The sequence below is a fragment of the Vipera ursinii genome, assembly GCF_947247035.1.
Source record: "Vipera ursinii genome assembly, chromosome: 2".
Taxonomy (NCBI): Eukaryota; Metazoa; Chordata; class Lepidosauria; order Squamata; family Viperidae; genus Vipera; species Vipera ursinii.
Genome location: NC_139513.1, coordinates 71,423,508 through 71,443,601, shown reverse-complemented (window position 1 = coordinate 71,443,601; position 20,094 = coordinate 71,423,508). Strand labels below are relative to the sequence as shown.

At 40.3% G+C, this 20,094-nt stretch overlaps 1 protein-coding gene across 1 annotated transcript in view; it reads left to right on the top strand.

Annotated features, from left to right (window-relative positions):
- Nucleotides 1-20,094, top strand: part of SEMA3F (semaphorin 3F) — a 166,510-nt gene that overhangs the window by 63,171 nt on the left and 83,245 nt on the right. The window lies entirely within an intron of this gene.

The following is a 20,094-nucleotide window of genomic DNA, read 5'->3' as shown; positions in this document are numbered from 1 at the left end:
GTTTTTGAGAGATGAAGCCAAGGAAGAAAAGGCCTTATTTGACAAGACAAGACCATTTGACTGGGATGGTATAAGGCTCCTGTCTTGAGCAAAGATTGGACTAGAATACCTCCAGGAATGATTTTTGAAGGCCAAGTACAGTTAAAGTAGGGGCCAGGAAAAAGGCGGTATGTGATGCTGGAAAGAAGTAAAGTAAAGAAGGACAGATTGTAACTCATAGGAAATGGAAAATGCTAAACAAAAATATATTTGAGAGATTAGAAATTGTTAAAATTGCTGTGGGATGGAGGGAGCAGAGAACACCTTTCTCTAAGAGCAAGTGCTTCTATTGGAGATATACCCGCACTTCTTTCCAATTCATCAATTCACAGTATGATCTTGGATATATACAAGTAGTCCTGGATTTCCATTCACAATGGAGCCCAACATTTCTGTTGCTAAGTGAGACATTTTTAATTATGTTTTCTTGCCACAGTTGTTAAGTGAATGACTGCAGTTGTTTAGTTAGTGACATGATTTTTTGGCGAATCTGACTTCCCCATTGACTTTGCTTGTCAGAAAGTCACAAAAGATGATCACATGAACCCATCATAGGTACGAACCAGTTGCCATGCATCCGAATTTTGATCACCTGACCGTGGGGATGCTGCAACGGTAATAAGTACCAAAAATGGTCATAAGCTGCTTTTTTCAGTACTGATATAACTTTGAACGGTCACTAAACTGTTGAAGGCCAAGGACTACCTGCCCAATCTCTAGAGACAGAGTAAAACAATTTTTCCCTGATGCCCTCAGATATGCTGGACACTAAGTCCCATCCTCTCCAGCTGCATGGATTCTATCTATCTGATTCTTTCTGACTATTCTCCCCACACACACGCCCAATGTCTTTTGTGTCTCTCCCCTGGTTTCTAATCCCTTCAGGCAGCTCCTGTGCTCTTCCCAAAGGGGGGAGGGATTATCTTGTGTTTTGGTGCCTTGGGTCAACTTACCTCTTCTGTCTAGTGCTTCCCCTTTGTGGCTTTGCCTTCTCAGCATGGGTCTTCACTGGGAGGCCTCTCTATCCCAGTTCCCCTCCTTAGGAACAAGTCGCCATTAAGCACGGGTACCTTTTGAGGTAGTAAAATACAGTAAGGAATCACTCTGACGGCGTTTCAATTAAATTAAATTCAGTCAGCCAGATTAGAAAGGAAGAGACGAGAAAAGCTGAGCCCCGTCCTACACAGACGCGTAAGCCAGCACAGCTCCCGCTGACAGGAACACTGGGAAGCGGTTATTGAATATAAACACGCTGTGTAATTTACATGTTAATTATGTTGAATGTGCTACAAGGCCATAATTAGAAACTAATTGGGTGAGAGCACATGTAATTGGTTTTGCTGGCGTAGCGGACTTCCTCCTGATGCACCTGGGAAGGCTTTCTCATCCAAAGGATTAAGTTTTGTTGATTGTAATGACAACGTCTGGTGCCCAAGTTCCGTTAAAAACAAAAGAACATACACTGGGGATATAGAGGTATCGTGTTATTGGCATACATTAAATGCATATACTTGAAACCTTTATGTAGAATGCTGTCTTCCAGATAGATCTTCCTGTGGGAATTAAAACTATCTACTCCTTATCTAAATCCAGAAGTGTAATTTTTGTTAGCTAAAAGCCAAGCCAAAATAGTTCAGAAAATGTTTAGTGTTAAGGAATTCAGAAGAGAGAGAGATCTTCCCTTTCACAACGGCTGGGTTTCTAACTATCAATTCAGAGTGGCTGAATTGAGAAAAAGGGGCTAGTGATTATTTGCATACTTTAACTTATTCACAGATATGCCATTTTTCATTTCTCCATTGCTTAGCAGCAAGGCTGAGCTAAAAATACATTTAGCACTGGGAATTAATTGATATTCACTAAAATACCATCCATGTGGGAGGTATAATACAGGACAGAGAAAGGGCACTGGGATTTGCAATCTGTCTCAAATGGACAAAACAAAGACTGGGGGGGGACTGTCAAATTAATTGCTAAAACAGCATAGAAGATAATTTTGTGTCTGCCTAAAATATTTGATCATTCTAAGCCATAGGATAATGAGGAATTCCTCAGAGTCTTTTGCTGTATGGCAGGCATTCAGGGCACATAAACAGTGAATTGTATGCAGAAGAAGTCTTGGCAGTGTCTAAAATGTTGTCATTCCAAATCACAATTATACACTAGACGAGGACTCATGACATCCAGCTGGTCATACAAGCAGGGAAGCTTTTTCCAACAAAATGAACTTGGACGTATAATTTGCACGACAGCAAGATGGCTTAACCTGTCAGGAGATCTTCTAATGTCTAATGTCATGCTAGAAAACATACATATATGTAGACATTTTTTTAAAACAAAATTTTTATTTTATTTATTTTTATTTTATTAAACTTATATACCGCCCTTCTCCCGTAGGACTCAGGGCGGTATATAAGTTTATATACCTGGTTCCCTGGTTCTCTAGATAATTTTGTTCAAACTGAACCCGTTTAAAGAAAAAATTCTGTTCCAGGATTCACTGATTAAAATTATAGTCATTATATGCTATTCTATCTGCAGTGAATACTATGTGAAAGGAAGCAGGAGAAATAGATAAATAATAGGATGTGAATGGTATTGGTAGGGGGATGGAAGAATTAGATAACTGATTAATTAGATGAAGGAGCAGATAATGAAAGTTGTTGAGGAGATAGATCGAGATCTGTGTTCGTACAACATACATAACCAAATCAGTTAAATAATTATCGGCTCCATTGGTAGAACATGATAAACTTGCTTCATCATGGTTAGGTTTGTGGTGTTGCACAATCCAATATATGGTTAATTCAGTAATTAGTAATCCAGTGCAGGGCCATTATTGCCTTAAAGTGACTACTCCTTCAGTCCACTACGAAGGATTATTTGACCAAGGGCAGTCAATTTTACTGCCTAAGAACCATGTGATTGGCCCATTATTAATGCTTCTTAATGGGCTGATATGGAGAGGAATTCAGATGCCAATCAAAGAAATGTAGGTGCTACCTGAAAACAACCATAAAATAGCAAGGCTGGAAGGTAAATGGTATGTAATTAAAAGCCACACTAGCAATGAACCACATTTGATTTCCCCTCTGCTGTTTCATAACCTGATAAGTGAAGTTACCAAAAACTGTTAGAAGACTTTAAAATTTTAAAACTGGTATATAATAGCTTTTGCTTTATGGTGCCTATAATCAGTCTGCGGAATGTAAAGCCAGTGATTAAATTATTTTGGTCTTGGACTGCGGACTTGGTTTAATTATAAAACTGGATTCTAGATGTCCAAAAGGTGCTCTTTCAAGAGGCAACTGGGCTTTCTTTTCTCAAGAAAGTCCAGTTGCCTCTTGAAAAAGCAACTTTGGGACAACCATGACCTGGATGGCTGAGAATTTCCATAGACATTTAAATTCTAGGTGAAAAAAGCAAATTGCCAATGAAGTTGAATTGAGACATTTGATTCAGCAAGATAAAATATATTCTTATAGTTGGAAAAACTTTACATACCAATGTCCTCTAGATGTGTTAGGATTATAACTGCAGAATTCTCTGTTGGTCATGTTGCCTGGGGATGCTGGGTTGTAGTATCAGCTCCTCTTGGAGGTATGGAAAGCAGGCAAAATGATTTCAAACCTGAGCTGTGGAATGGAATATATATTATCCATCCGTCTGTTACCCATCTATTTAGACAGCTTTCAAAGATTTTTCTTAATTGTGCCACCCAGTCTGTTTCTTAAGGAAAATGTTGTCTGTGTTGAACCATAATATCACAGAATAGAAAGGCAACATTTAGGGCATTCAGTTAATGCAGGAATCCCAATTAAAGCACCTTTATGCTTTTTGCTATGTTCTTAGCATATATATTTTTTGGGCAATCTCAGCTCATTTAGAAACTTTTTGTTGCGATCTTTACAGTTTTGGGTGACATGTATATATATTCTTTTGGGGGAATCTTTTCCTTAATAATAATAATATATAAAGTTGGAAGGGACCTTGGAGGTCATCTAGTCCAACCCCCTGCTCAGGCAGGAAACCCTATACCATTTCAGGCAAATGGCTGTCCAGTCTCTTCTTAAAAACCTCCTTTTAAAATTTCATTAAGATTGTTGTGTTGGCTTCTTTTGGTGCTTTTCCCATTTTCTTTATCATTGGAATGTTCATTATCACTGCTGTTTTAAAATCAACTATTTTGAAGTTCAAGATTTGCTTAAACTAAGAGAAGAATATCACCATTGCCCATCAATTACCTCCAATGTCCCTGTTACTTACACTTCCTCAACTATATCTTCCCTGTTGGTTAGTTCCAAATAGCTGATCTTTCATCTTCTAAAAGAGAAAGTTGTCAGCACCACATAATCAGGAATTTACTGAAAGGACTAAGCTTGGCAGAATTTGTCTCCCAACAGATGTAAGAGTGCTTTCAATAAAGGCCCCCTACTAGTATACTTCATGCTTTTTTGAATGATCTGTAATTTGCTTTTGGAAAGCATCATCCATATCTACTCTTTCACTGGATGGGTGATAGTAGACACAAAGAACAGTATTGTTTTCATTTGTTTCTCTATTATTTTAACCAGATGCTGTCTACTGTGTCAGTAAATTAATTCATTTGGATTTTTTAGCAGGTGATAACTCTTTACACCATCACCAAGTTCATTCACTTGGATACAATGCCTTTCCACAGTTTCTGGGGTTTTAACAAATTGCATCCTTTAAATTCTACAATCACGAGAGTCATTCCACCACATCTTGATTAAATAAAAGCATTTGCATTCCTATACATTTAGTTCAGTACGCTAACTCTATCATTAATGTACAGATAATGAAGCTTGAACCATTTATGATCAAATAGTGTTTCTTTCTGATTTTTCACTGAGTAGTTTAATAAGTCCTACTACAGCAGCTCATTACAGCTATATCCCATAATTTCAGGATTAACCTGAAACCCACCCCGTCAAACTTGCCATGCTTTTTTTTAACATATTTTTCCAGTCCTTGTGATATGCATTTTGTATTAATAGCCGATCTTCTAAAAAATTCAGACTTTAATCCTAGAAACCAAATATTTCCCATAGACACTATTTGTGTACTCAGCCATTCATCTGTAGTATTCAGTTTACCCTTTCTGGATCTCTTCCAGGATGCAAGGATGGATGAAAAACACCATATGAGCTACCAGCATCTTGAGTTTGCTTCCTAGGTCCTCAAAGTCAAAAGTGATATGATTGCAGTTGTCCTCATGTGATTTAATAAGGAAGAGTAATTGTCCACTTGACAATTGTCAATTGAATTTAATAAGCCGTGTAAGTTGTTTTATCATTTTTTTTATTTCTGCTTCTGGTAAATGACATACATCATGAGATTATCAGACAGTTTCATTTCCAGATAGAAGTGTCCCAGGCTGCACAATTCTTCTGTTTGTTTTTTTGCAGAACACAACACTGTTTTGGGATCCACTGTCTTTTTCTCCTATTTGCTGTATCACTCAAAGTCTCTTTCCTTTGCCAAGGGCTCAAAAGCTTTTTCTTTGTGATAGCTGTGCAGTATATCCTCACCCTCTATTGCTCAATCTAGTCCCCTGGGGTTGGGACTGTGTTTATCTTCATCTGCCACTATTTGTTGTAGAACTTCCTTTCTTTGATCTGATTTCACCTGCTAGAAATATAGGCCAAGTAGTTCTTAGTCTAGGATGCTCCTCTCAGGCATATTTCTGTCCATTGATCTTCATGTTGGTTACTTAAGGTATCAGCAATCAAGGCTTTTATTTTTTCTTGGTCCCTTCTCAGGATCTTAGATTAGCCAACTGTCGGCTTACAACATTTGTTAAGGATTTTGCTTTAAACTCCCCTGCTGAACTTCACTGGCAGTCTCTTGTTTGTTCTCCCTATTCACTCATGCAGAGTACTGTAAAATATTATCTAATATCTAATGCCTCCATCAAATAAAAACAAGTGCTATTTTACCCCAAACTTCCAGGAGATGCTATTACTTTTCATCATACTGAGTAGTGCAAAGGTCATGTCAACACTAAAATGCACTGGGAAATGTGTGTTTGTTTCAGGAAAAAGCAATTTTGTATTTTAAAGACCCTTCCAAATTCATATTCTGCTTTTGGCCCAGGACACAGTTTTGAATGTTCATTGGTTGGACAGAGCCTGAGAGTTCCGGCATTATTTTCTATCCGCAGCCAATTAAAAGAGGATTAGGCTGTCGGCCAGCCATAGCAATGAGTTTTTGTTGATCTCCTCCAATATAGGGCTGCTGACTGTACAGTGAGATAAGATACTTTGCTAAAAAAAATAAAAAAAATAATAATAATCAGTTTGCTTAATGATTTGTTCTCTTATAGTGAATAACTTGTTTCATTTCGAAACATGGGTGCTGTAGAGAGATACAGCAGAAAGTCTCAGAATTTCTCACAAAGAAGAATTCCCAGGGAGAATAGGAAGGCATTTCCCAAGTCCTCGGAGTGAAATGGCAAGAGGATCTAACTTTCTCAGAGGGCAAAGAGTGTCTCTGCTGAGCACCCAGCTCATGTCCTTCAGCAGATTCTGAATTCAAAAAGACTGAAGACAGAATATTCACAACAGAAACTGTGGATTACAGGGCATTCATTGGCACCAGTGCCCCAGCATGGTGAAAACAGGCTGGCAGAGAGTGAGTAGTTTTCAGAATTCAGAGATTCTGAATTAATAACCACCAATTCAGATTCTTAGCTAAGTTTAGAGGATTGATAGGCCAATTCCTGAAAAAGAATTCTGTTCCAGTTCTGAGACTGGGGATTCAACTCTGTCTTTAAAAAGATCTGAGTCTTTTTTTTCTAATCTGAAAATGGAATTAATTTTTATTTCTGCTAGAAATTCAGCTGGTCTGCAATGAATTCTGTTCAATCCACTTGTCTCGGGTAAATGTGCTTGGATCAGCAGGAGATAGAGAATATTATTGTCTATAATAATAAGGGATGGATAATATTTCCTAACAAATCAATGTTCAGTGATCTGAAGTGGCTGAATTGACTTGAGAAGACAAATGTTGTTGTTGTTGTTGTTAGCTGCGAAGTCGTGTCCGACCCATCGCGACCCTATGGACAACATTCCTCCAGGCCTTCCTGTCCTCTACCATCTTCTGGAGTCCATTTAAGCTCACGCCTACTGCTTCAGTGACTCCATCCAGCCACCTCATTCTCTGTCGTCCCCTTCTTCTATTGCCCTCGATCTTCCCCAGCATTAGGCTCTTCTCCAGGGAGTCCTTCCTTCTCATTAGGTGGCCAAAGTACTTGAGTTTTAGCTTCAGGATCTGGCCTTCTAAAGAGCAGTCAGGATTGATCTCCTCTAGGACTGACCGGTTTGATCGCCTTGCAGTCCAAGGGACTCGCAGGAGTCTTCTCCAGCACCACAGTTCAAAGGCCTCAATTCTTTGGCGCTCAGCCTTTCTTATGGTCCAACTTTCACTACCATACATTGCAACTGGAAAGACCATAGCCTTGACTATACGCACTTTTGTTGACAGGGTGATGTCTCTGCTTTTTAGTGTGCTGTCTAGATTTGCCATGGCTTTCCTCCCCAGGAGCAAGCGTCTTTTAATTTCTTGGCTACAGTCCCCATCTGCAGTGATCTTGGAGCCCAGGAAAATAAAATCTGTCACTACCTCCATTTCTTCCCCATCTATTTGCCAGGAATTGAGAGGGCCAGATGCCATGATCTTGGTTTTCTTAATGTTTAGTTTCAACCCAAGTTTTGCACTCTCCTTCTTCACCTGCAACAAGAGGCTCTTTAGTTCTTCTTCACTTTCTGCCATTAGAGTGGTATCATCTGCGTATCTTAGGTTGTTGATATTTCTTCCGGCAATCTTAATTCCAACTTTTGATTCATCTAGCCCTGCCTTTCTCATGATGTGCTCTGCATATAAGTTAAATAGGCAGGGCGACAGTATACAGCCTTGCCGGACTCCTTTCCCAATTTTGAACCAATCAGTGGTTCCGTGTCCAGTTCTCACTGTTGCTTCTTGACCCGCATATAGGTTTCTCAAGAGACCAATAAGATGGTCTGGTACTCCCATCTCTTTAAGAACTTGCCACAGTTTGTTATGATCCACACAATCAAAGGCTTTAGCATAGTCAATGAAGCAGAAGTAGATGTTTTTCTGGAACTCCCTAGCTTTCTCCATGATCCAGCGTATGTTGGCAATTTGATCTCTAGTTCCTCTGCCTCTTCGAAATCCTGCCTGCACTTCTGGTAGTTCTCGATCCACATACTGCTGGAGTCTAGCTTGTAGGATTTTAAGCATGACTTTACTAGCATGAGAAATGAGTGCAATGGTGCGATAGTTTGAACATTCTTTGGCACTGCCTTTCTTAGGAATGGGAATGTAAACTGATCTTTTCCAATCCTGTGGCCACTGTTGAGTTTTCCAAATTTGCTGGCAAATTGAGTGTAGCACTTTTACTGCATTGTCTTTTAAGATTTTGAATAGCTCAGCTGGAATACTGTCACCTCCACTAGCTTTGTTGTTGCTCAGCTTTTCTAAGGCCCACTTCACTTCACATTCTAGGATGTCTGGCTCGAGGTCAGTGACCACCTCATTGTGATTATCAGGGACGTTAAGCTCATTCTTGTATAGTTCTTCTGTGTAATTTTGCCACCTCTTCTTAATCTCTTCTGCCTCTGTTAGGTCCCTGCCATTTTGGTCCTTTATCATGCCCATTTTTGCATTAAACGTTCCCTTCATTTCTCCAATTTTCTTGAAAAGATCTCTGGTCCTCCCTATTCTATTGTTTTCTTCTATTTCTTTGCACTGTTCATTTAAGAAGGCATTCTTATCTCTTCTAGCTATTCTCTGGAATTCTGCATTCAATTGGGTGTATCTTTCTTTTTCTCCCTTGCCTTTCGCTTCCCTCCTTTCCTCAGCTATTTGCAAAGCTTCCTCAGACAGCCATTTTGCTTTCTTGCATTTCTTTTTCTTTGGGATGGTTTTGGTTGCTACCTGTTGTACAATGTCACGAACCTCTGTCCATAGTTCTTCAGGCACTCTGTCTATCAGATCTAATTCCTTAAATCTATTTGTCACCTCTACTGTATATTCAACAGGGATATGATTTAATTCATACCTGACTGGCCTAGTGCTTTTCCCTACTTTCTTCAGTTTAAGCCTAAACTTTGCAAGGAGAAGCTCATGGTCTGAGCCACAGTCAGCTCCTGGTCTTGTTTTTACTGACTGTATAGAGCTTCTCCATCTTTGGCTGCAGAGCATATAGTCAATCTGATTTCTGTGTTGACCATCTGGTGATGTCCATGTGTAGAGCCGTCTCTTGGGTTGTTGGAAAAGAGTGTTTGCTATGACCATCGTATTCTTTTGACAGAATTCTATCAGCCTGTGCCCTGCTTCATTTTGCACTCCAAGGCCAAACTTGCCTGTTATTCCAGTTATCTTTTGGCTTCCTACTTTAGCATTCCAATCCCCCATGATGATAAGAACATCATTTTTTGGTGTTAGTTCTATAAGGTGCTGTAGTGCTTCATAGAACTGGTCAATTTCATCCTCTTCAGCACTGGTGGTTGGGGCATAGACTTGGACTACTGTGATATTGAATGGTTTGCCTTGGATTCGAACTGAGATCATTCTGTCATTTTGAGGATTGTATCCCAGTATTGCTTTTCCTACTCTTTTATTGACTATGAAGGCTACTCCATTTCTTCTGAAGGATTCTTGCCCACAGTAGTATACCTGATGGTCAACTGAATTAAATTCACCCATTCCTGTCCATTTTAGTTCGCTGATACCTAAGATGTCAATGTTCAGTCTTGTCATCTCTTGTTTGACCACGTCCAGTTTTCCTTGATTCATGGATCTTACATTCCAGGTTCCTATGGAGAAAAAATCTTTACAGCATCGGACTTTCCTTTCACCACCAGACACATCCACAGCTGAGCGTCCTTTCGGCTTTGGCCCAGTCGCTTCATTCTTTCTGGCGCTACTAGTACTAGCCCTCTGCTCTTCCCCAGTAGCATATTGGACGCCTTCCGACCTGAGGGGCTCATCTTCCAGCGTCATATCGTTTTGCCTTTTGGTACTGTCCATAGGGTTTTCATGGCAAAGATACTGGAGTGGGTTGCCATTTCCTTCTCCAGTGGATCACGTTTTGTCAGAACTCTTGGCTATGACCTGTCCATCTTGGGTGGCCCTGCACGGCATAGCTCATAGCTTCATTGAATTACGCAAGCCCCTTCGCCACGACAAGGCAGTAATCCATGAAGGGGAGACAAATGTTAAGATTCCACAAATAAGGGCAAGAGAAGATGAAAACCTCCCAAGCACCAGGTTAGGTTTTTTAGGCATCTGGATATTTATACCGCTAAGGGAAGTTGTGGAGACTATCAGGAACAGTGCTGCATTTTTAAGAAAATCCCATAGTAATAGGAAGACTCTCTTTATTTGAGTACCTGTTCACTATGGATGAATGGACTGTGAGAACAAAACTAGGACATGGCACATTAGCTTAGACTAGATCTCATGTCACATTAGCCACTTCAACCTTTCCAAAGTTTTTGCACAAATGGCACCAGCTTTTCAGCCACTGCTCATTTATGGTGATGCTGTTGCATTCAGCTTTAGTGGCACACCCTATTTTTTCCCTACATCCTCGGACCATTCCTTTACATGAGAGAGCCTGACAGAGGGAAGGAGATGGCAGCCACAGCTGCTATTTTTGCCTCCGAGCATGGATGTCAGAGCATTCTGGGAGCCACACAGAGCAATCTATGATGGAAAAAAAAACCTGTTGTAGCTACTCATGATTTCCAAGTGCTTTAAAAACATAGTAGTTTTAAGAGCAGATAATGTTGGAACTGGTAAATTGGGGAGTAATAAATTAGGTGAACTGAATCTAGAAGTAAGTCTAGGTCTTATTACTGGGACAGAGAATTCAATGTCCCACCCTGCAGCCTCACTAACCTAGCAAGTGGCAAGAAATTGCAAGTCTTGCTTTCCAAAAAAAAAAAAGCAGATAGCCTGTTTTTGCCCTAAATAGTGTTCTCCTAGGAGGTACAACAAACCTTGTTAGCTTAATGTCAGTTTGAGTGGACACTGCGTAGGGACGTAAAAGAAATTATGCACATACCTTTATGGGAATCAATCTGTGGGATCAGTCAAAGTGACTACATCCATCAAACAGTGGCACTGGCCTTCCTCAGGTCAAAAATTCAGAGTCAGATATATTTTTAGTGCAGCATATAAGAAATAATAATTTGATTTTTTTAAAAAAATGCCATACACCAACCTCTATATGTATTCTGTTGTCATCCATCATCCATGGTTCTTGCTTCCTGTCAGCTTTGTGAGCTACTCCACACAAGAAGCACACCCAAGAGTACTAGCTCTAATTTTATTATAAGCTTACATTAACAGAATCTTGCAAGCCTGGAAATACATCTGTCCCCCTCACCTTTACAATCCAAAAAACTAGGGAGGGTCTCTTTTGAGAAGTTTGTTCTGTCCCATTCCTTCCGTAGACTCATCTGCCTATTATCTCACCATTGTCTACTCTGGGGGGTTTTCTTCCTGTCTCCCAAGGTCATTCTCACATACCATTCTCTCTTTCCCATCCAGCCAGCCAGCAGAGTGCAGTCTCTCCCCTCACATCTGTTCTTTCCCCTTGCCCCAATACACCTGGTCTTAGAGGTTCCATGTGAGTGCATTGTGCAAATTGCCATAGAGGAAATATCAACACCGTTAGGCCTTCTAATCTGAAAGTTACCCTGAACCTCCCTCCAGAAGAACCCCACAAACTCCATACATTTTAGAAAATAAAACAAGTGGAGATGAGGCAAAACAAACCAACGAGGGCAAAACATATTCCTTGACCCTGAAATGGTGGCTGACTTTTTTTTTTGATGGTGCTGAAGAGGAAATGAAATATCCTTTTAGAGGATTGATCTCCAGAAGAGCATTTCATCTCCCAATATCTTGCTGCAGCTGCCACTTCTCTTTAGCTTAGCCTTAGACTCAGAAGAACCTGTTAACTAGAAAGTGTGATCTGTACAAAGGAGAGGGCCGAAGACTCTCCAAATGCTCTTGCCTCACAGGGTCTTTTTAAATGCATCAAGAATCAGCAGGATATTTATATGGCTTTCCTGGATCATAATGTGACCTCCAAAATTTCTCTTCTCCTCCCCCAACCCCGATCACCTAGAATGTTAGGGATTAGGCTGCTCCTAAATTGCTTGTCACCGTCAGCATTTTATGGGGGTTTAGATTGGGGAGCAGGTCAGGGGTCATTATGTAGACTCTACTGCCTGTCCATCACTTTTACAAAACTCAGATTAGACACCCCCCCTTTCCTCCTCCTGGCTGTCACTGTGAATCAGGCCTGCAGTCAGTGGGAGTGATAACTGTCTATCAGAGCTCCCTTGGCCTTCTGTTCCCCCTTCACCAGCCTTGTGGGCTCCTTAACTGGATGGGTGTGTTCATCCACTTCTGATCACTCAGGCATGATGCCTTTTCAGGTTGGCTTTGTCTGTGGCTTGACGTTTGACTTTCAAAACAGGCTGGGGTATTAAAAGGCTTTCAGTGAATAACGGGGGCTGCAGCTCCATGGAGGCCTCTCGATGGTGCTTTCCATTCACCCTCCAGAAACAGGTTAACCCTTTTATTATAGAGAAAAAGGCCCTTCAGAGTACAGCTGAGAGTGACGGTGAAGTTTAAAGACCAAGGAACAGGTGCAAGAGCTTTAAGGAATTTTTAAATACCCACAAAGACATTTTCGTCTGAGACCAACTATTGGCAAGGCTAGGACATGCCATCTTGGTGGGGATTCAAAGGCCAGAATAGAATATGATCAGGAGATATAATCCCAGAGCAATGCAGTCCCTTGCACACAATAAAGCTATTATTGTTAGGTTTGTGTTGAGGACGAAAGTTGGAAAAAAACTCAAACTAGTGGAAATGCTAAAAATTTCTAAGAGTGTACACACCCAATCAGATATTCAGGATTGAATTACATTATATGGTATCTGATCAGCACATCAGGCTGTTGTAGCCTGATCTGGTCCTTTGCCCTACAATTAATTTCTTGAAAGTTATACACATCATGGAATGTATTACAGACTTCCAAATGCTTTCACAAATGCCAGTGTATTCCAGAGGAAAAACCATCTATGCTACTTTGATATATTTTCTCCGAAACTGGTTGGATATTTTAAGGAGATGATAGACAGGATCATAGGACATGACAGTGAAATTTCACATAGAATAAGGAAAAAACTTCTTCCACTTTTTGTAAATGCAACACGTATTTGTCATATCCTGACAATTGTTGACCACTTGTTTTAAAATGTTGATGAGATGTGCCTTCTTTTCATTATTGTGTCTCTCTGGCTTGTCACAAATCTTTGCATCTGTGCAGAAATGTAAACTAACTTCCCCATGGTAGAAGATAGCTTAAATTCTTAGAACAGGTAGCTATCATAGAAGAGGCATAGAACCAGAATTAGCATCTTGTTGGTCTTAAAATAACTGGATGACAAAGTTAACATCAGAGAGAATTCTGGGAAGAAACAACTTGATCATGGCAGACAGCTAAAGTTAAAGGCACTACAACAAGTGGAATGGATTTAGATCACTCTAGTGGCTGTTAAACATGCCCTGTTCATCTTAATACAGAGAAAGATTCTAAAGTGGATTAGAAAGGTTTTCATCTATTGTTGAAGGCTGAGTAGGATAAAGTCCATGAAAGGTTGAGAGTGAGACTAAAAGAAAAACTCACAGAGGAGCAAAAGTGCTGTAGGAGGAATCTAAGATACCATCTGAGTATCTAATAATTAATAGAGAGCCAATTTGATGTAGTAGTTAAGGTTCTGACCTAGAAAACAGAGACTATGAGTTCCAGTCACACTACTGTCATGAAAGGCAGCTAGATGATTTTAGGACAGTCATTGTTTCTCAGTCCAACCCTCACAGGGTTGTTTTGTGGGGAACATGGGAGGAGGAAGGAGTGTTAGGCATGTTTGCTGCCTTGAATTAGTCATAAAAATAAAAACAGATGGTGATTATGCCAGAAGACACAGAGGAAAGAGCAAAGGTAGATCTTAGAGGTCATCAGCTGGATCCAGGTCCCCAGTGCTAAGTCATCAAAATGAGAGAAATAGAATATTTGCCCCTAAATTCTTTAAGCTCATTTCTGAAATCTATTTTTTTTTTAATTTTAATTCCATTTATATCCCGCCCTTCTCCGAAGACTCAGGGCGGCTTACAAGCTTAGCAGTAGCCTTCATTCTATGTATATGCCTGCTTATTAGGGCTTCCCCCCCCCCCAAGCGGCATTATTACAAAGTCAGCTTATTGCCCCCAACAATCTGGGTCCTCATTTTACCTACCTCGGAAGGATGGAAGGCTGAGTCAACCTTGAGCCTGGTGGGACTCGAACCTGCACTAATTGCAGGCAGCTGGTGTTACTTAAGGAGGCATTAGCCCACTGCTCCACCAAGCCCACTGCTCCACCAAATCTAAAACAAGAAGTGATAGCATTTAGCAATACTGAGGATGCATGTGTACTATTGTAGCTACGCATGTATTCATTTCATATCTAATATAGGGTTTCTTAATTCTGTACTGAGGCTCAGTTAGAAAGCACAAAATTAATTCACTCTTTGTACATTTGCTATCATTCAGGAGGAAGAAACATTTATCTAAAAATCCAAAGCAGTTGTGATTCAATTAGACATAAAGTCAGGAAAGTGAAACTTCTTGCTTGCTTCTCCTAATAAAATTTGGCTGGATTTTCTTCTTGCTGTCTTTAAATCAGGGCTTTTCAACCTTTTCACCCATTGTACCACTTTTAGGATATGGCAACATCCGAGTACCACCAGTCGCCTAGCAAGGTGTCAAAAACTGATGACCAAAAAAAGGAAAAAAGTGATGAAGTACAGGTAGTCTTCAACTTACTTAGTTTGCTTAGTGACTGTTTGAAGTTACAATGGTACTGAAAAAAGTGCCCACCAAGCCACAACCAAGCAAGACACCTGCCTGTCCGCCCGGCAGCGCTCTTCCTCCTGTCCAAGGTTTTCATTGTTGTGAGCATTTCTGTTGAGGATTGGCAGTGGGGGTGGGGTGGGGGAGTGCTTGGTTTTTATTCCCCCCATCTGCTGGGTGGTTGCAGCAGGTTTTGGTCACTTCACATGACCCTGGGACACTGTGACCATCATAAATATGAATCAGTTGCCAAGCATCTGAATGTAAATCACAAGACCCTGCAGATGCTGCAACATTCCAGCTGATCGGCGCTTCTTCAGGGCTCAGCAGAAGCATCAGGATCAGTGCCGAGCTCCAGCTGAAGCCTGACGCTGATCCTGGCTCTTCCACTGAGCCCTGACAGCCTTGTAAGCTCCAGCCATCTCTCGCTCAGGCTTCTGCGGTGCTGCCACTGGTTCAGCTCATTCCCCTCCCCTGCTACCACTTTTCAAGGATGGTCGCGTACCACCTGCCAGGTGCCAATGTACCACAGGTGGTACCCACACCACTGGTTGAAAAGCCCTGCTTTAAATGACTAAAAAGAAAGAGAGAAAAGAAAACAGAGAACATATTTGGCTCTGCCTCTTTCAATCAAACCCCTTAAACTCATGTATGTAAGCTATTACAACTTATTTTTATAATTTAGGTTTTTAGCTCAAGGAAGTTTGTTGTGAGTGATAAGGTTTATGCATATCTTTAGTAAATAAACAATATGTTTTCCTCCCAAGTAAGCTAAAAGTATAATTGAGCCTTGGTGGAGCAGTGGGCTAATGCCTCCTTAAGTAACACCAGCTGCCTGCAGTTAGTGCAGGTTCGCGTCCCACCAGGCTCAAGGTTGACTCAGCCTTCCATCCTTCCGAGGTAGGTAAAATGAGGACCCAGATTGTTGGGGGCAATTAAGCTGACTTTGTAATAATGCCGCTTGGGGTGTGTGTGAAAGCCCTAATAAGCAGGCATATACATAGAATGAAGGCTACTGCTAAGCTTGTAAGCCGCCCTGAGTCTTCGGAGAAGGGCGGGATATAAATGGAATTAAAATAAATAAAAATTAAAAAATTAATATGTGCTAAATTAATGGTGAGATACAAACAAGATCTGGAGTGCCTCATATTAGCTATCCTTGGCCAAAATCAGTGTCTCTCAAAACCTTAGCAACTTTAAATTGCATTGATTTTTTAAAGAAAGTTTCAGCAGTAATCCTTATTAGATTCTTGGAATCAGGTAGTTTTAAAGAGTTGGTTCGCTGTCTTCTCACAGCTGTTGTCTCTTCACTTCCCCCTTCTCCCTTGGCCTAACCTGCAGAACCATTCAGTGAAGATGCAAGGAAGATAGTGCTCTGTGTGCTCAATTTTATCACTTCTTATCATTGTTTTCATACCCAGCACAGGAATGTATTTGTTCATGTGTGTGTGTGTGTGTGAGAGAGAGAGAGAGAGAGAGACAAAAGGGATTGACAAAATGAAGATTCTGAGGTATCACTCTCCAAGGATGCTCAAATATTCTTATCTCTGTTGACAGCCTTATTTTGAAAGCCTTGGTTTTCATCCAAATGTCAACATAGCCAGCCAGTCAACCCAGCAGCCAATACCTCTACATGCTTCTATTTTGCTGAAACTTTCCAGCCCAACATGAATTCCATTAGCTTTCAGTTATGTGTGTTCTGCAGCAGATTCTGCCTGAAACAGTCTTTGTTACTTCTGTAATTGGAAAGAACTTTTCCTTCAGAAGGTCTAGTAGAAGATGAATCCCATCTGTACCAGATGATACACAAAACCAGCTTGGCATAGTCTGGGAGCCCACAATTCCACACCGAACATGCTTCATCCCTAAAATTTGGAACCACCAGATTCTTCTTCAAAAAGGTGATGACCCTGGCCTTTAAGGTCTGAAGTTTGGGTCCAGGTGACATCAGCCATACCAATCTGCCTATTCTTTGAAATCAACTAGCATCATAATCTTTCTTTTTCAAGATAGAGAGGGCTAGTGTACAAGCAATGGTGCCTGGACCCCAGAATTCAGAACTCTGTTTCAACTGGCAGCCACAGGGACTATTATTACAGTTTTTCAAGGATGCCCTAAATCAGAGGTCCCCAGCCTGGGGGCTGTGGCTCACTACTGGACTGTGGGCTGTTAGCCACTGGGCCACCTGAGTGGCTGGTCGGTGCATGTGTGTGTGTGTGTGTGCACATGCACCCCCCTTGCACTAGCATTACAGCAGCGCACGGGTGCTAGTGATACTGTGTGCATCCTACAGGCACTAGCTAGCGTCACCGCAAGCGCACCCCCACTCATGCTAGCATCGCGGCAGCACAAGGGCTCTATTGATGCAGCAAGCACACACTCCCCCCACTTGTGCTAGCATCTCAGTGGCATGTGGGCACTAGCATTGCTTGAGCGCTTGTGGCCCTTTTTGCATTGCACATGAATCATGGCCCCATTCGTGTGTGCACTTGCAGCTCCATTCGTGCACTTGCATTTCCATACACCCCTTATGGGGCCACCAAACAAGAAAGGTTGGAGGTCTCTGCTCTAAATATATGTATCAGATTGAACTGAGTTAAGGTTTTATGAAGCTCTATTTGTATAAATAACTGCTTATTATTGGACTTAATTTATAACTTGGTTTTATTGTTGTTGTGCTTCATTGACTTTTTAGATGACCTTAACAGCTATCTGCACCAAGTTTTAAAACCTATCTTGAGAAGGTTTATTGTGAAAGGCAAGTGATAAGTAATTTATTGTGATAATTGTGGTACCTCCCAGTAACAGATTCAATGGTACTTTTATCTGTTTGCTGCCCTGATGAGACAAGTCAGGGAACCGAGAGAGCCATCAGCATCAATGTGCCACAGGTATGTCCCTCTATTAGAGGCATTGCTACAAATATATTTGCCTTTGAACCATGTACTCCCAACCTTTTACTTTTCTTGGATTAATCAAAAAGTAGTATATAAATCAAAATGAAAAATAACTCTCCCAGAATCTACAGAAAATAACAGAAACGTTTTTAGTTTTGTCACCTACTATGGATGTTTGTTTAAGCTCCCATCCAGCACCCTTCAGACACGATGAGAGATAACCTCCAAAATTTCTAGCCATAAACATTAGATGATTGGGATATAAATGTTTATATAAATACAAAATCCAGGTTGTGGGTGAAGAAGACTTTCATACTTAAGCCTTAAATAATCAGATAGGCAAATATATTTACAAAATTCTTAAATTTTTGTTTCTGAAAATTTAAATTCTAGATTCAAAATAAATATGATGAAAAGTCTCTTGACTCAAACTCAGGTCTGGATATCTATATGGATATTTAATATTCTTGACAACAATTCAAATGTGGTTTGCCATTGCCTTTGTCCAGCATGGTTTTTTTCAACAATACAGCTTCTGGCCCTAGGAATTTGTGATGGCCCTCCATTCAAATCCTAGCCTGTTTAAAGCCCATTTACCTTTTCTGAAGAACAAGCAAGATCAGCTGAGTACTTTCATCCAACACAAATCTGTAGACTTTTTTCAGTGCACCTGCATCACTTTCTACCTAGTATATAGGATTTTTTAAATTAATTTTCTATCATTACATTTGATTAGTGCTTAATAAACATTGTGTTGTCTGGGTTAATTTGTTTGCTTAATAATACAAGTTACATTCTTAGTCTCTACCCCATTTTTTCCAACCATTGATAAAATAAATTCCATGTTTGAAAATATTCTGTATCTTCTTTCTCTTTGATCCTTAATGTAAGACTGTCCATTTCAGCACAGTCCAATATCTTCTTGATTATCTCTTCGTCTAGTGGTGTTTCTTCATTCTTCCAGTGCTGAGCAAATACAATCCTCACTGCTCTTAGTACATGCAATGTTAAATATACACTTTGCTTATCAGATTTTTCTGGTATTATACCTAGGAAGAAAAGTTCAGGTTTAAAATTGACATGTTTTCCTAACATCTTTTCTAACCAAATGTGTATTTTTGTAATGATTGCTTGGAGAGCTTTTAGAACCATTTCAAACATTTACTGTATTTCTCTATGTAGTGTTTTTCTCTAACGTTGAAATGCAACATCAGCAAGTTTTCACTGTTTTAGATGGTGGTATTTTAACAATATGCTGAAAGTTTCCAGCTGCAGTTGGTTTCTGGGATTCTAGCCCTCAACCCCACCCCCCACCCCATTTTCACCCTTGATGTTCTGAATTTGTATGTTAGATATTTTATCCTCTCTTTGATCTGTAATTTAATGACGCTGTAACTTTTTCTATTGGTTCCATTCTTTAGCTCTTTAAATAGCCTTGTGCGCCTCTATAAAACAGACAAATGTTTTAGGTTTTTTTGTGTATCACTTTGGCTTGTAAATGAATATTGGTAGGACAGAAATGTGGATAACTTTCCTCTAGATGGTCTCCAGTTGTGTGCAATCTTCAGTCATCTTTCACACTGCTTGAGTGTGCTGTACAATGCCTGCTGTCAGTGAATACTGTTAGTATTTGGGAGTGAGTGTGTAGGAAAGCGTGCTTTCCTCTTCTAGTCATTAGTGCTTCAAAGAAGGATCACAAAAGCTTGATTTAGAATACATTCTTGAAAGTATTTAGATTTTCAATACTATTTCTGCTATTGTAGATTGTATCTTGAAGGTAACTTCCTGAATTTCCAGATGAAAATTTCTTGAAGAAGGAAGACAGGAACCATCTATAAAATATTTGCTCAACTGCTAAGTCACGGTCTTTCCCTAAAGATTCATATGTGACCCATGTGTGAAGCTTAAACTCACCCGTTGGCATCATTCCGAAGTCCACTGTATTTCTGTAACTTTTGTGAATGAATGAACCTTTATTGTCAAAGTACAAGCATGTATATACATTGAGATTGGCTGAGCCTCCCTTCGTACCCCCTTCCACACACACACAACTCACAGTGAGTTGTATCTTGTCAACTTGTTCCATTGGGAATTGTTCTGGGCAGACGGCTTCTGTGTAACTGCTAAAGCTTTTTTTTAAAACTCCTCTTTTTTTCCTAAAAAATGCAGCAGAAGTGCAGGAAGAGAGAGGGCAATT